Source organism: Hyla sarda, unplaced genomic scaffold (genome assembly GCF_029499605.1).
Source record: "Hyla sarda isolate aHylSar1 unplaced genomic scaffold, aHylSar1.hap1 scaffold_186, whole genome shotgun sequence".
Taxonomy (NCBI): domain Eukaryota; kingdom Metazoa; phylum Chordata; class Amphibia; order Anura; family Hylidae; genus Hyla; species Hyla sarda.
In genome coordinates, this window is record NW_026608510.1 from 167,065 (window position 1) to 182,158 (window position 15,094).

Consider the following 15,094-nt stretch of genomic DNA (forward strand, 5'->3'; position numbering starts at 1 on the left):
CAGATGCCTCCTTGGCTGTCCCCAAACGGTATCAAACCAACACCCACGGGAAGCTGTAAGCATAGAGGACATGCCTGCACCCCATTGGACTTACCTGTGTGGGTTAAACCCGGGTTATTTGACAACCTATGGCGGTGATGGTTCTGCTCAGGCAGAGCAGTGCTGATGCTCCTCATAAAGCTGTCGCTGCTGTGAAGGTTCTAGGTGACATCACAAATCCCTATGGTTACATACACAACAAAGCTGGGTTGTTGTTGTTTACACTCTGCAAGGCCTGTGGAAGTGAGTGACATCATAGCACTGTAGTTCTGAGGGTTCTAGATGGATGCAACAATCTCCTGTTGCTTCTATGAAGGCCATAATAGACGACATCACCAAACAGCTCCATAGTCACATACACAGCAAAGGAGAGATGTTGTTTACACCTAGTGATGTCAGTGGTATTGAGTGACATCACAGCACAGTGCTAAGGCTCCTGGGCCTGGACACAGCAGCGGCTGCAATATCTCAACGGAGAATACGTTTATATATATGTGTGTGTGTGCGCGTATATATATATATATATATATATATATATATATATATATATATATATTTCTCCGCCAAAATCACTTTTAAACCCATTTCCACCTTTTTTTCCCTTCTCTTCCTCTTACTTTTTTTTCACGTTTTTTTACGTTTTTCTCCTTTTCGCCTCTTTTCTGGGCGTATTATTCTTCTTTTTCTTCTTTTTTTTCGTCTAATGCATACCCCATCAGTGCAGCAATGCTTATTCAATACCGCCAGCAGATGGAGACACTGGGGGATAATTTTCTAAGGATTTATACTGATTTTTCCTGTCTGAATTTGTCGCACAGAAAGTTGCAGGCCAAATATGTGTGACATTTCTGCGACTTTAGCTTCTAGAGCATTTTTACAACATTATACATAGGTGCTGAATACATAAAAAGCGACTGTTCAGCGACAGACAAGTCGCATCGGCTGAAAGTAGGCCAGAATGTCAGTCCATGTTGGAGCAGGTTTAGATACAGTCTAAAGTATAGATCTCAAAGTCTGTGCACAGAATTTAGCAAGGGCCTCGCACCTTCTGATGCATCAGGTAGGTGCACAATAGCATAGCCTAACCCTCTGTACTTTGGTCTATATTGATGCGGGACATAGACAGCCAGCTGATGACCAATCCATTAGTGCAATGGATGGCTGGAAGCATTTGTATTTGCCTTTGCAATACCACAGAAGCAATGCATGGTCAATGTACAGCAATGACACACCTGTGTGAACAGCCAGGAGACCCCCCCCCCCCCCCCATGTTATGTTACATAGTTACATAGTTAGTACGGTCGAAAAAAGACATATGTCCATCAAGTTCAACCAGGGAATTAAGGGGTAGGGGTGTGGCGCGATATTGGGGAAGGGATGAGATTTTATATTTCTTCATAAGCATTAATCTTATTTTGTCAATTAGGAACATTCAGCACCCACCCGCTATCAAGGCAGCTGCCTATCATGTCATGCCCTACCTGCACAGGTGTGCTGGCTACTCAAATGATCCAATTAAGGAGGCCATTTAGTCAGCAGCAGCAGAAGTCCTGTGCCTGGACGCTCCAACAGCGGCCAGACACAAGCAGAAGCAGAAGCAGCAGAAGCAGCAGCAGCAGCACCACCTTTTGTTTTTTGGCTGCAGCAGCAGCAAGGCCCACAGGGCTGGCTAGCTGGCTAGCCAGCAAGCAGGTAGCAATGAAAGTAGGAATCTTTCTTTTTAACCCTGTAAGGGGGTGGTGCACTGTACCCGAAGATACTGCCATATCGGGTCAATGCATAGGGCGACGGAAGCAAGCTTCGAAATCGGCCCCCGTTCTCAAAAATCCATTTAATATATGGTCCCCAGATAGGGGACGTATCAGATATTAAACTGATAAGAACAGATACTACACTTGATCTTAGCCAAAAGGCCGAGAAGCGATAACCGTGAAAGGGGCGGGCCCAACAAGGTGCCCTTCATGGGCACTATCACTGCTTGCTGTCAGGGAGGCTGCCAGACAATTTTCCATGCACACTCTGGGCTGGGGGGCAGTCAACCACCAGTACACACAGCAGAACCTAAACCCATACCATTATTGCTAAGCAGCAAGACAGGGGCCCATTGCACTCCCACGGGGCCTTTTTAAATGCAATCCATAACCCGGATTTGCCAGGAACCCTTCTTACTCCTCCTACTTGCATGTGACACTGGGCTTAGGATCTGCATAGGAAACACACACACAAGCACACACCTACCTTTGTTGCCTGCAGATGCCTCCTTGGCTGTCCCCAAACGGTATCAAACCAACACCCACGGGAAGCTGTAAGCATAGAGGACATGCCTGCACCCCATTGGACTTACCTGTGTGGGTTAAACCCGGGTTATTTGACAACCTATGGCGGTGATGGTTCTGCTCAGGCAGAGCAGTGCTGATGCTCCTCATAAAGCTGTCGCTGCTGTGAAGGTTCTAGGTGACATCACAAATCCCTATGGTTACATACACAACAAAGCTGGGTTGTTGTTGTTTACACTCTGCAAGGCCTGTGGAAGTGAGTGACATCATAGCACTGTAGTTCTGAGGGTTCTAGATGGATGCAACAATCTCCTGTTGCTTCTATGAAGGCCATAATAGACGACATCACCAAACAGCTCCATAGTCACATACACAGCAAAGGAGAGATGTTGTTTACACTTAGTGATGTCAGTGGTATTGAGTGACATCACAGCACAGTGCTAAGGCTCCTGGGCCTGGACACAGCAGCGGCTGCAATATCTCAACGGAGAATACGTTTATATATATGTGTGTGTGTGCGCGTATATATATATATATATATATATATATATATATATATATATATTTCTCCGCCGAAATCACTTTTAAACCCATTTCCACCTTTTTTTCCCTTCTCTTCCTCTTACTTTTTTTTCACGTTTTTTTACGTTTTTCTCCTTTTCGCCTCTTTTCTGGGCGTATTATTCTTCTTTTTCTTCTTTTTTTTCGTCTAATGCATACCCCATCAGTGCAGCAATGCTTATTCAATACCGCCAGCAGATGGAGACACTGGGGGATAATTTTCTAAGGATTTATACTGATTTTTCCTGTCTGAATTTGTCGCACAGAAAGTTGCAGGCCAAATATGTGTGACATTTCTGCGACTTTAGCTTCTAGAGCATTTTTACAACATTATACATAGGTGCTGAATACATAAAAAGCGACTGTTCAGCGACAGACAAGTCGCATCGGCTGAAAGTAGGCCAGAATGTCAGTCCATGTTGGAGCAGGTTTAGATACAGTCTAAAGTATAGATCTCAAAGTCTGTGCACAGAATTTAGCAAGGGCCTCGCACCTTCTGATGCATCAGGTAGGTGCACAATAGCATAGCCTAACCCTCTGTACTTTGGTCTATATTGATGCGGGACATAGACAGCCAGCTGATGACCAATCCATTAGTGCAATGGATGGCTGGAAGCATTTGTCTTTGCCTTTGCAATACCACAGAAGCAATGCATGGTCAATGTACAGCAATGACACACCTGTGTGAACAGCCAGGAGACCCCCCCCCCCCCCCATGTTATGTTACATAGTTACATAGTTAGTACGGTCGAAAAAAGACATATGTCCATCAAGTTCAACCAGGGAATTAAGGGGTAGGGGTGTGGCGCGATATTGGGGAAGGGATGAGATTTTATATTTCTTCATAAGCATTAATCTTATTTTGTCAATTAGGAACATTCAGCACCCACCCGCTATCAAGGCAGCTGCCTATCATGTCATGCCCTACCTGCACAGGTGTGCTGGCTACTCAAATGATCCAATTAAGGAGGCCATTTAGTCAGCAGCAGCAGAAGTCCTGTGCCTGGACGCTCCAACAGCGGCCAGACACAAGCAGAAGCAGAAGCAGCAGCAGCACCACCTTTTGTTTTTTGGCTGCAGCAGCAGCAAGGCCCACAGGGCTGGCTAGCTGGCTAGCCAGCAAGCAGGTAGCAATGAAAGTAGGAATCTTTCTTTTTAACCCTGTAAGGGGGTGGTGCACTGTACCCGAAGATACTGCCATATCGGGTCAATGCATAGGGCGACGGAAGCAAGCTTCGAAATCGGCCCCCGTTCTCAAAAATCCATTTAATATATGGTCCCCAGATAGGGGACGTATCAGATATTAAACTGATAAGAACAGATACTACACTTGATCTTAGCCAAAAGGCCGAGAAGCGATAACCGTGAAAGGGGCGGGCCCAACAAGGTGCCCTTCATGGGCACTATCACTGCTTGCTGTCAGGGAGGCTGCCAGACAATTTTCCATGCACACTCTGGGCTGGGGGGCAGTCAACCACCAGTACACACAGCAGAACCTAAACCCATACCATTATTGCTAAGCAGCAAGACAGGGGCCCATTGCACTCCCACGGGGCCTTTTTAAATGCAATCCATAACCCGGATTTGCCAGGAACCCTTCTTACTCCTCCTACTTGCATGTGACACTGGGCTTAGGATCTGCATAGGAAACACACACACAAGCACACACCTACCTTTGTTGCCTGCAGATGCCTCCTTGGCTGTCCCCAAACGGTATCAAACCAACACCCACGGGAAGCTGTAAGCATAGAGGACATGCCTGCACCCCATTGGACTTACCTGTGTGGGTTAAACCCGGGTTATTTGACAACCTATGGCGGTGATGGTTCTGCTCAGGCAGAGCAGTGCTGATGCTCCTCATAAAGCTGTCGCTGCTGTGAAGGTTCTAGGTGACATCACAAATCCCTATGGTTACATACACAACAAAGCTGGGTTGTTGTTGTTTACACTCTGCAAGGCCTGTGGAAGTGAGTGACATCATAGCACTGTAGTTCTGAGGGTTCTAGATGGATGCAACAATCTCCTGTTGCTTCTATGAAGGCCATAATAGACGACATCACCAAACAGCTCCATAGTCACATACACAGCAAAGGAGAGATGTTGTTTACACCTAGTGATGTCAGTGGTATTGAGTGACATCACAGCACAGTGCTAAGGCTCCTGGGCCTGGACACAGCAGCGGCTGCAATATCTCAACGGAGAATACGTTTATATATATGTGTGTGTGTGCGCATATATATATATATATATATATATATATTTCTCCGCCGAAATCACTTTTAAACCCATTTCCACCTTTTTTTCCCTTCTCTTCCTCTTACTTTTTTTTCACGTTTTTTTACGTTTTTCTCCTTTTCGCCTCTTTTCTGGGCGTATTATTCTTCTTTTTCTTCTTTTTTTTTCGTCTAATGCATACCCCATCAGTGCAGCAATGCTTATTCAATACCGCCAGCAGATGGAGACACTGGGGGATAATTTTCTAAGGATTTATACTGATTTTTCCTGTCTGAATTTGTCGCACAGAAAGTTGCAGGCCAAATATGTGTGACATTTCTGCGACTTTAGCTTCTAGAGCATTTTTACAACATTATACATAGGTGCTGAATACATAAAAAGCGACTGTTCAGCGACAGACAAGTCGCATCGGCTGAAAGTAGGCCAGAATGTCAGTCCATGTTGGAGCAGGTTTAGATACAGTCTAAAGTATAGATCTCAAAGTCTGTGCACAGAATTTAGCAAGGGCCTCGCACCTTCTGATGCATCAGGTAGGTGCACAATAGCATAGCCTAACCCTCTGTACTTTGGTCTATATTGATGCGGGACATAGACAGCCAGCTGATGACCAATCCATTAGTGCAATGGATGGCTGGAAGCATTTGTCTTTGCCTTTGCAATACCACAGAAGCAATGCATGGTCAATGTACAGCAATGACACACCTGTGTGAACAGCCAGGAGACCCCCCCCCCCCCCCCCCCATGTTATGTTACATAGTTACATAGTTAGTACGGTCGAAAAAAGACATATGTCCATCAAGTTCAACCAGGGAATTAAGGGGTAGGGGTGTGGCGCGATATTGGGGAAGGGATGAGATTTTATATTTCTTCATAAGCATTAATCTTATTTTGTCAATTAGGAACATTCAGCACCCACCCGCTATCAAGGCAGCTGCCTATCATGTCATGCCCTACCTGCACAGGTGTGCTGGCTACTCAAATGATCCAATTAAGGAGGCCATTTAGTCAGCAGCAGCAGAAGTCCTGTGCCTGGACGCTCCAACAGCGGCCAGACACAAGCAGAAGCAGAAGCAGCAGAAGCAGCAGCAGCACCACCTTTTGTTTTTTGGCTGCAGCAGCAGCAAGGCCCACAGGGCTGGCTAGCTGGCTAGCCAGCAAGCAGGTAGCAATGAAAGTAGGAATCTTTCTTTTTAACCCTGTAAGGGGGTGGTGCACTGTACCCGAAGATACTGCCATATCGGGTCAATGCATAGGGCGACGGAAGCAAGCTTCGAAATCGGCCCCCGTTCTCAAAAATCCATTTAATATATGGTCCCCAGATAGGGGACGTATCAGATATTAAACTGATAAGAACAGATACTACACTTGATCTTAGCCAAAAGGCCGAGAAGCGATAACCGTGAAAGGGGCGGGCCCAACAAGGTGCCCTTCATGGGCACTATCACTGCTTGCTGTCAGGGAGGCTGCCAGACAATTTTCCATGCACACTCTGGGCTGGGGGGCAGTCAACCACCAGTACACACAGCAGAACCTAAACCCATACCATTATTGCTAAGCAGCAAGACAGGGGCCCATTGCACTCCCACGGGGCCTTTTTAAATGCAATCCATAACCCGGATTTGCCAGGAACCCTTCTTACTCCTCCTACTTGCATGTGACACTGGGCTTAGGATCTGCATAGGAAACACACACACAAGCACACACCTACCTTTGTTGCCTGCAGATGCCTCCTTGGCTGTCCCCAAACGGTATCAAACCAACACCCACGGGAAGCTGTAAGCATAGAGGACATGCCTGCACCCCATTGGACTTACCTGTGTGGGTTAAACCCGGGTTATTTGACAACCTATGGCGGTGATGGTTCTGCTCAGGCAGAGCAGTGCTGATGCTCCTCATAAAGCTGTCGCTGCTGTGAAGGTTCTAGGTGACATCACAAATCCCTATGGTTACATACACAACAAAGCTGGGTTGTTGTTGTTTACACTCTGCAAGGCCTGTGGAAGTGAGTGACATCATAGCACTGTAGTTCTGAGGGTTCTAGATGGATGCAACAATCTCCTGTTGCTTCTATGAAGGCCATAATAGACGACATCACCAAACAGCTCCATAGTCACATACACAGCAAAGGAGAGATGTTGTTTACACCTAGTGATGTCAGTGGTATTGAGTGACATCACAGCACAGTGCTAAGGCTCCTGGGCCTGGACACAGCAGCGGCTGCAATATCTCAACGGAGAATACGTTTATATATATGTGTGTGTGTGCGCGTATATATATATATATATATATATATATATATATATATATATATATATATATATATTTCTCCGCCAAAATCACTTTTAAACCCATTTCCACCTTTTTTTCCCTTCTCTTCCTCTTACTTTTTTTTCACGTTTTTTTACGTTTTTCTCCTTTTCGCCTCTTTTCTGGGCGTATTATTCTTCTTTTTCTTCTTTTTTTTCGTCTAATGCATACCCCATCAGTGCAGCAATGCTTATTCAATACCGCCAGCAGATGGAGACACTGGGGGATAATTTTCTAAGGATTTATACTGATTTTTCCTGTCTGAATTTGTCGCACAGAAAGTTGCAGGCCAAATATGTGTGACATTTCTGCGACTTTAGCTTCTAGAGCATTTTTACAACATTATACATAGGTGCTGAATACATAAAAAGCGACTGTTCAGCGACAGACAAGTCGCATCGGCTGAAAGTAGGCCAGAATGTCAGTCCATGTTGGAGCAGGTTTAGATACAGTCTAAAGTATAGATCTCAAAGTCTGTGCACAGAATTTAGCAAGGGCCTCGCACCTTCTGATGCATCAGGTAGGTGCACAATAGCATAGCCTAACCCTCTGTACTTTGGTCTATATTGATGCGGGACATAGACAGCCAGCTGATGACCAATCCATTAGTGCAATGGATGGCTGGAAGCATTTGTCTTTGCCTTTGCAATACCACAGAAGCAATGCATGGTCAATGTACAGCAATGACACACCTGTGTGAACAGCCAGGAGACCCCCCCCCCCCCATGTTATGTTACATAGTTACATAGTTAGTACGGTCGAAAAAAGACATATGTCCATCAAGTTCAACCAGGGAATTAAGGGGTAGGGGTGTGGCGCGATATTGGGGAAGGGATGAGATTTTATATTTCTTCATAAGCATTAATCTTATTTTGTCAATTAGGAACATTCAGCACCCACCCGCTATCAAGGCAGCTGCCTATCATGTCATGCCCTACCTGCACAGGTGTGCTGGCTACTCAAATGATCCAATTAAGGAGGCCATTTAGTCAGCAGCAGCAGAAGTCCTGTGCCTGGACGCTCCAACAGCGGCCAGACACAAGCAGAAGCAGAAGCAGCAGAAGCAGCAGCAGCACCACCTTTTGTTTTTTGGCTGCAGCAGCAGCAAGGCCCACAGGGCTGGCTAGCTGGCTAGCCAGCAAGCAGGTAGCAATGAAAGTAGGAATCTTTCTTTTTAACCCTGTAAGGGGGTGGTGCACTGTACCCGAAGATACTGCCATATCGGGTCAATGCATAGGGCGACGGAAGCAAGCTTCGAAATCGGCCCCCGTTCTCAAAAATCCATTTAATATATGGTCCCCAGATAGGGGACGTATCAGATATTAAACTGATAAGAACAGATACTACACTTGATCTTAGCCAAAAGGCCGAGAAGCGATAACCGTGAAAGGGGCGGGCCCAACAAGGTGCCCTTCATGGGCACTATCACTGCTTGCTGTCAGGGAGGCTGCCAGACAATTTTCCATGCACACTCTGGGCTGGGGGGCAGTCAACCACCAGTACACACAGCAGAACCTAAACCCATACCATTATTGCTAAGCAGCAAGACAGGGGCCCATTGCACTCCCACGGGGCCTTTTTAAATGCAATCCATAACCCGGATTTGCCAGGAACCCTTCTTACTCCTCCTACTTGCATGTGACACTGGGCTTAGGATCTGCATAGGAAACACACACACAAGCACACACCTACCTTTGTTGCCTGCAGATGCCTCCTTGGCTGTCCCCAAACGGTATCAAACCAACACCCACGGGAAGCTGTAAGCATAGAGGACATGCCTGCACCCCATTGGACTTACCTGTGTGGGTTAAACCCGGGTTATTTGACAACCTATGGCGGTGATGGTTCTGCTCAGGCAGAGCAGTGCTGATGCTCCTCATAAAGCTGTCGCTGCTGTGAAGGTTCTAGGTGACATCACAAATCCCTATGGTTACATACACAACAAAGCTGGGTTGTTGTTGTTTACACTCTGCAAGGCCTGTGGAAGTGAGTGACATCATAGCACTGTAGTTCTGAGGGTTCTAGATGGATGCAACAATCTCCTGTTGCTTCTATGAAGGCCATAATAGACGACATCACCAAACAGCTCCATAGTCACATACACAGCAAAGGAGAGATGTTGTTTACACCTAGTGATGTCAGTGGTATTGAGTGACATCACAGCACAGTGCTAAGGCTCCTGGGCCTGGACACAGCAGCGGCTGCAATATCTCAACGGAGAATACGTTTATATATATGTGTGTGTGTGCGCGTATATATATATATATATATATATATATATATATATATATATATATATATTTCTCCGCCAAAATCACTTTTAAACCCATTTCCACCTTTTTTTCCCTTCTCTTCCTCTTACTTTTTTTTCACGTTTTTTTACGTTTTTCTCCTTTTCGCCTCTTTTCTGGGCGTATTATTCTTCTTTTTCTTCTTTTTTTTCGTCTAATGCATACCCCATCAGTGCAGCAATGCTTATTCAATACCGCCAGCAGATGGAGACACTGGGGGATAATTTTCTAAGGATTTATACTGATTTTTCCTGTCTGAATTTGTCGCACAGAAAGTTGCAGGCCAAATATGTGTGACATTTCTGCGACTTTAGCTTCTAGAGCATTTTTACAACATTATACATAGGTGCTGAATACATAAAAAGCGACTGTTCAGCGACAGACAAGTCGCATCGGCTGAAAGTAGGCCAGAATGTCAGTCCATGTTGGAGCAGGTTTAGATACAGTCTAAAGTATAGATCTCAAAGTCTGTGCACAGAATTTAGCAAGGGCCTCGCACCTTCTGATGCATCAGGTAGGTGCACAATAGCATAGCCTAACCCTCTGTACTTTGGTCTATATTGATGCGGGACATAGACAGCCAGCTGATGACCAATCCATTAGTGCAATGGATGGCTGGAAGCATTTGTATTTGCCTTTGCAATACCACAGAAGCAATGCATGGTCAATGTACAGCAATGACACACCTGTGTGAACAGCCAGGAGACCCCCCCCCCCCCCCCATGTTATGTTACATAGTTACATAGTTAGTACGGTCGAAAAAAGACATATGTCCATCAAGTTCAACCAGGGAATTAAGGGGTAGGGGTGTGGCGCGATATTGGGGAAGGGATGAGATTTTATATTTCTTCATAAGCATTAATCTTATTTTGTCAATTAGGAACATTCAGCACCCACCCGCTATCAAGGCAGCTGCCTATCATGTCATGCCCTACCTGCACAGGTGTGCTGGCTACTCAAATGATCCAATTAAGGAGGCCATTTAGTCAGCAGCAGCAGAAGTCCTGTGCCTGGACGCTCCAACAGCGGCCAGACACAAGCAGAAGCAGAAGCAGCAGAAGCAGCAGCAGCAGCACCACCTTTTGTTTTTTGGCTGCAGCAGCAGCAAGGCCCACAGGGCTGGCTAGCTGGCTAGCCAGCAAGCAGGTAGCAATGAAAGTAGGAATCTTTCTTTTTAACCCTGTAAGGGGGTGGTGCACTGTACCCGAAGATACTGCCATATCGGGTCAATGCATAGGGCGACGGAAGCAAGCTTCGAAATCGGCCCCCGTTCTCAAAAATCCATTTAATATATGGTCCCCAGATAGGGGACGTATCAGATATTAAACTGATAAGAACAGATACTACACTTGATCTTAGCCAAAAGGCCGAGAAGCGATAACCGTGAAAGGGGCGGGCCCAACAAGGTGCCCTTCATGGGCACTATCACTGCTTGCTGTCAGGGAGGCTGCCAGACAATTTTCCATGCACACTCTGGGCTGGGGGGCAGTCAACCACCAGTACACACAGCAGAACCTAAACCCATACCATTATTGCTAAGCAGCAAGACAGGGGCCCATTGCACTCCCACGGGGCCTTTTTAAATGCAATCCATAACCCGGATTTGCCAGGAACCCTTCTTACTCCTCCTACTTGCATGTGACACTGGGCTTAGGATCTGCATAGGAAACACACACACAAGCACACACCTACCTTTGTTGCCTGCAGATGCCTCCTTGGCTGTCCCCAAACGGTATCAAACCAACACCCACGGGAAGCTGTAAGCATAGAGGACATGCCTGCACCCCATTGGACTTACCTGTGTGGGTTAAACCCGGGTTATTTGACAACCTATGGCGGTGATGGTTCTGCTCAGGCAGAGCAGTGCTGATGCTCCTCATAAAGCTGTCGCTGCTGTGAAGGTTCTAGGTGACATCACAAATCCCTATGGTTACATACACAACAAAGCTGGGTTGTTGTTGTTTACACTCTGCAAGGCCTGTGGAAGTGAGTGACATCATAGCACTGTAGTTCTGAGGGTTCTAGATGGATGCAACAATCTCCTGTTGCTTCTATGAAGGCCATAATAGACGACATCACCAAACAGCTCCATAGTCACATACACAGCAAAGGAGAGATGTTGTTTACACCTAGTGATGTCAGTGGTATTGAGTGACATCACAGCACAGTGCTAAGGCTCCTGGGCCTGGACACAGCAGCGGCTGCAATATCTCAACGGAGAATACGTTTATATATATGTGTGTGTGTGCGCGTATATATATATATATATATATATATATATATATATATATATATATATTTCTCCGCCGAAATCACTTTTAAACCCATTTCCACCTTTTTTTCCCTTCTCTTCCTCTTACTTTTTTTTCACGTTTTTTTACGTTTTTCTCCTTTTCGCCTCTTTTCTGGGCGTATTATTCTTCTTTTTCTTCTTTTTTTTCGTCTAATGCATACCCCATCAGTGCAGCAATGCTTATTCAATACCGCCAGCAGATGGAGACACTGGGGGATAATTTTCTAAGGATTTATACTGATTTTTCCTGTCTGAATTTGTCGCACAGAAAGTTGCAGGCCAAATATGTGTGACATTTCTGCGACTTTAGCTTCTAGAGCATTTTTACAACATTATACATAGGTGCTGAATACATAAAAAGCGACTGTTCAGCGACAGACAAGTCGCATCGGCTGAAAGTAGGCCAGAATGTCAGTCCATGTTGGAGCAGGTTTAGATACAGTCTAAAGTATAGATCTCAAAGTCTGTGCACAGAATTTAGCAAGGGCCTCGCACCTTCTGATGCATCAGGTAGGTGCACAATAGCATAGCCTAACCCTCTGTACTTTGGTCTATATTGATGCGGGACATAGACAGCCAGCTGATGACCAATCCATTAGTGCAATGGATGGCTGGAAGCATTTGTCTTTGCCTTTGCAATACCACAGAAGCAATGCATGGTCAATGTACAGCAATGACACACCTGTGTGAACAGCCAGGAGACCCCCCCCCCCCATGTTATGTTACATAGTTACATAGTTAGTACGGTCGAAAAAAGACATATGTCCATCAAGTTCAACCAGGGAATTAAGGGGTAGGGGTGTGGCGCGATATTGGGGAAGGGATGAGATTTTATATTTCTTCATAAGCATTAATCTTATTTTGTCAATTAGGAACATTCAGCACCCACCCGCTATCAAGGCAGCTGCCTATCATGTCATGCCCTACCTGCACAGGTGTGCTGGCTACTCAAATGATCCAATTAAGGAGGCCATTTAGTCAGCAGCAGCAGAAGTCCTGTGCCTGGACGCTCCAACAGCGGCCAGACACAAGCAGAAGCAGAAGCAGCAGCAGCACCACCTTTTGTTTTTTGGCTGCAGCAGCAGCAAGGCCCACAGGGCTGGCTAGCTGGCTAGCCAGCAAGCAGGTAGCAATGAAAGTAGGAATCTTTCTTTTTAACCCTGTAAGGGGGTGGTGCACTGTACCCGAAGATACTGCCATATCGGGTCAATGCATAGGGCGACGGAAGCAAGCTTCGAAATCGGCCCCCGTTCTCAAAAATCCATTTAATATATGGTCCCCAGATAGGGGACGTATCAGATATTAAACTGATAAGAACAGATACTACACTTGATCTTAGCCAAAAGGCCGAGAAGCGATAACCGTGAAAGGGGCGGGCCCAACAAGGTGCCCTTCATGGGCACTATCACTGCTTGCTGTCAGGGAGGCTGCCAGACAATTTTCCATGCACACTCTGGGCTGGGGGGCAGTCAACCACCAGTACACACAGCAGAACCTAAACCCATACCATTATTGCTAAGCAGCAAGACAGGGGCCCATTGCACTCCCACGGGGCCTTTTTAAATGCAATCCATAACCCGGATTTGCCAGGAACCCTTCTTACTCCTCCTACTTGCATGTGACACTGGGCTTAGGATCTGCATAGGAAACACACACACAAGCACACACCTACCTTTGTTGCCTGCAGATGCCTCCTTGGCTGTCCCCAAACGGTATCAAACCAACACCCACGGGAAGCTGTAAGCATAGAGGACATGCCTGCACCCCATTGGACTTACCTGTGTGGGTTAAACCCGGGTTATTTGACAACCTATGGCGGTGATGGTTCTGCTCAGGCAGAGCAGTGCTGATGCTCCTCATAAAGCTGTCGCTGCTGTGAAGGTTCTAGGTGACATCACAAAATCCCTATGGTTACATACACAACAAAGCTGGGTTGTTGTTGTTTACACTCTGCAAGGCCTGTGGAAGTGAGTGACATCATAGCACTGTAGTTCTGAGGGTTCTAGATGGATGCAACAATCTCCTGTTGCTTCTATGAAGGCCATAATAGACGACATCACCAAACAGCTCCATAGTCACATACACAGCAAAGGAGAGATGTTGTTTACACCTTGTGATGTCAGTGGTATTGAGTGACATCACAGCACAGTGCTAAGGCTCCTGGGCCTGGACACAGCAGCGGCTGCAATATCTCAACGGAGAATACGTTTATATATATGTGTGTGTGTGCGCGTATATATATATATATATATATATATATATATATATTTCTCCGCCGAAATCACTTTTAAACCCATTTCCACCTTTTTTTCCCTTCTCTTCCTCTTACTTTTTTTTCACGTTTTTTTACGTTTTTCTCCTTTTCGCCTCTTTTCTGGGCGTATTATTCTTCTTTTTCTTCTTTTTTTTTCGTCTAATGCATACCCCATCAGTGCAGCAATGCTTATTCAATACCGCCAGCAGATGGAGACACTGGGGGATAATTTTCTAAGGATTTATACTGATTTTTCCTGTCTGAATTTGTCGCACAGAAAGTTGCAGGCCAAATATGTGTGACATTTCTGCGACTTTAGCTTCTAGAGCATTTTTACAACATTATACATAGGTGCTGAATACATAAAAAGCGACTGTTCAGCGACAGACAAGTCGCATCGGCTGAAAGTAGGCCAGAATGTCAGTCCATGTTGGAGCAGGTTTAGATACAGTCTAAAGTATAGATCTCAAAGTCTGTGCACAGAATTTAGCAAGGGCCTCGCACCTTCTGATGCATCAGGTAGGTGCACAATAGCATAGCCTAACCCTCTGTACTTTGGTCTATATTGATGCGGGACATAGACAGCCAGCTGATGACCAATCCATTAGTGCAATGGATGGCTGGAAGCATTTGTCTTTGCCTTTGCAATACCACAGAAGCAATGCATGGTCAATGTACAGCAATGACACACCTGTGTGAACAGCCAGGAGACCCCCCCCCCCCCCCCCATGTTATGTTACATAGTTACATAGTTAGTACGGTCGAAAAAAGACATATGTCCATCAAGTTCAACCAGGGAATTAAGGGGTAGGGGTGTGGCGCGATATTGGGGAAGGGA

The 15,094-nt window shown here is 45.9% G+C and overlaps 6 non-coding genes across 6 annotated transcripts; all 6 read right to left on the reverse strand.

Moving 5' to 3' along the window:
* Nucleotides 1–1,773: 1,773 nt before the first annotated feature.
* LOC130315283 (U2 spliceosomal RNA) lies at nucleotides 1,774–1,964 on the reverse strand. Its single transcript, XR_008862836.1, has one exon. It is a non-coding gene; the product is annotated as a U2 spliceosomal RNA (small nuclear RNA).
* A 2,081-nt stretch (nucleotides 1,965–4,045) lies between these two features.
* Nucleotides 4,046–4,236, reverse strand: LOC130315074 (U2 spliceosomal RNA). Its single transcript, XR_008862660.1, has one exon. It is a non-coding gene; the product is annotated as a U2 spliceosomal RNA (small nuclear RNA).
* A 2,079-nt stretch (nucleotides 4,237–6,315) lies between these two features.
* LOC130315075 (U2 spliceosomal RNA) lies at nucleotides 6,316–6,506 on the reverse strand. Its single transcript, XR_008862661.1, has one exon. It is a non-coding gene; the product is annotated as a U2 spliceosomal RNA (small nuclear RNA).
* A 2,100-nt stretch (nucleotides 6,507–8,606) lies between these two features.
* On the reverse strand, nucleotides 8,607–8,797 carry LOC130315076 (U2 spliceosomal RNA). Its single transcript, XR_008862662.1, has one exon. It is a non-coding gene; the product is annotated as a U2 spliceosomal RNA (small nuclear RNA).
* Nucleotides 8,798–10,897: 2,100 nt separating this feature from the next.
* LOC130315077 (U2 spliceosomal RNA) lies at nucleotides 10,898–11,088 on the reverse strand. The gene has a single exon (XR_008862663.1). It is a non-coding gene; the product is annotated as a U2 spliceosomal RNA (small nuclear RNA).
* Nucleotides 11,089–13,170: 2,082 nt separating this feature from the next.
* Nucleotides 13,171–13,361, reverse strand: LOC130315078 (U2 spliceosomal RNA). Its single transcript, XR_008862664.1, has one exon. It is a non-coding gene; the product is annotated as a U2 spliceosomal RNA (small nuclear RNA).
* Nucleotides 13,362–15,094: the final 1,733 nt, after the last annotated feature.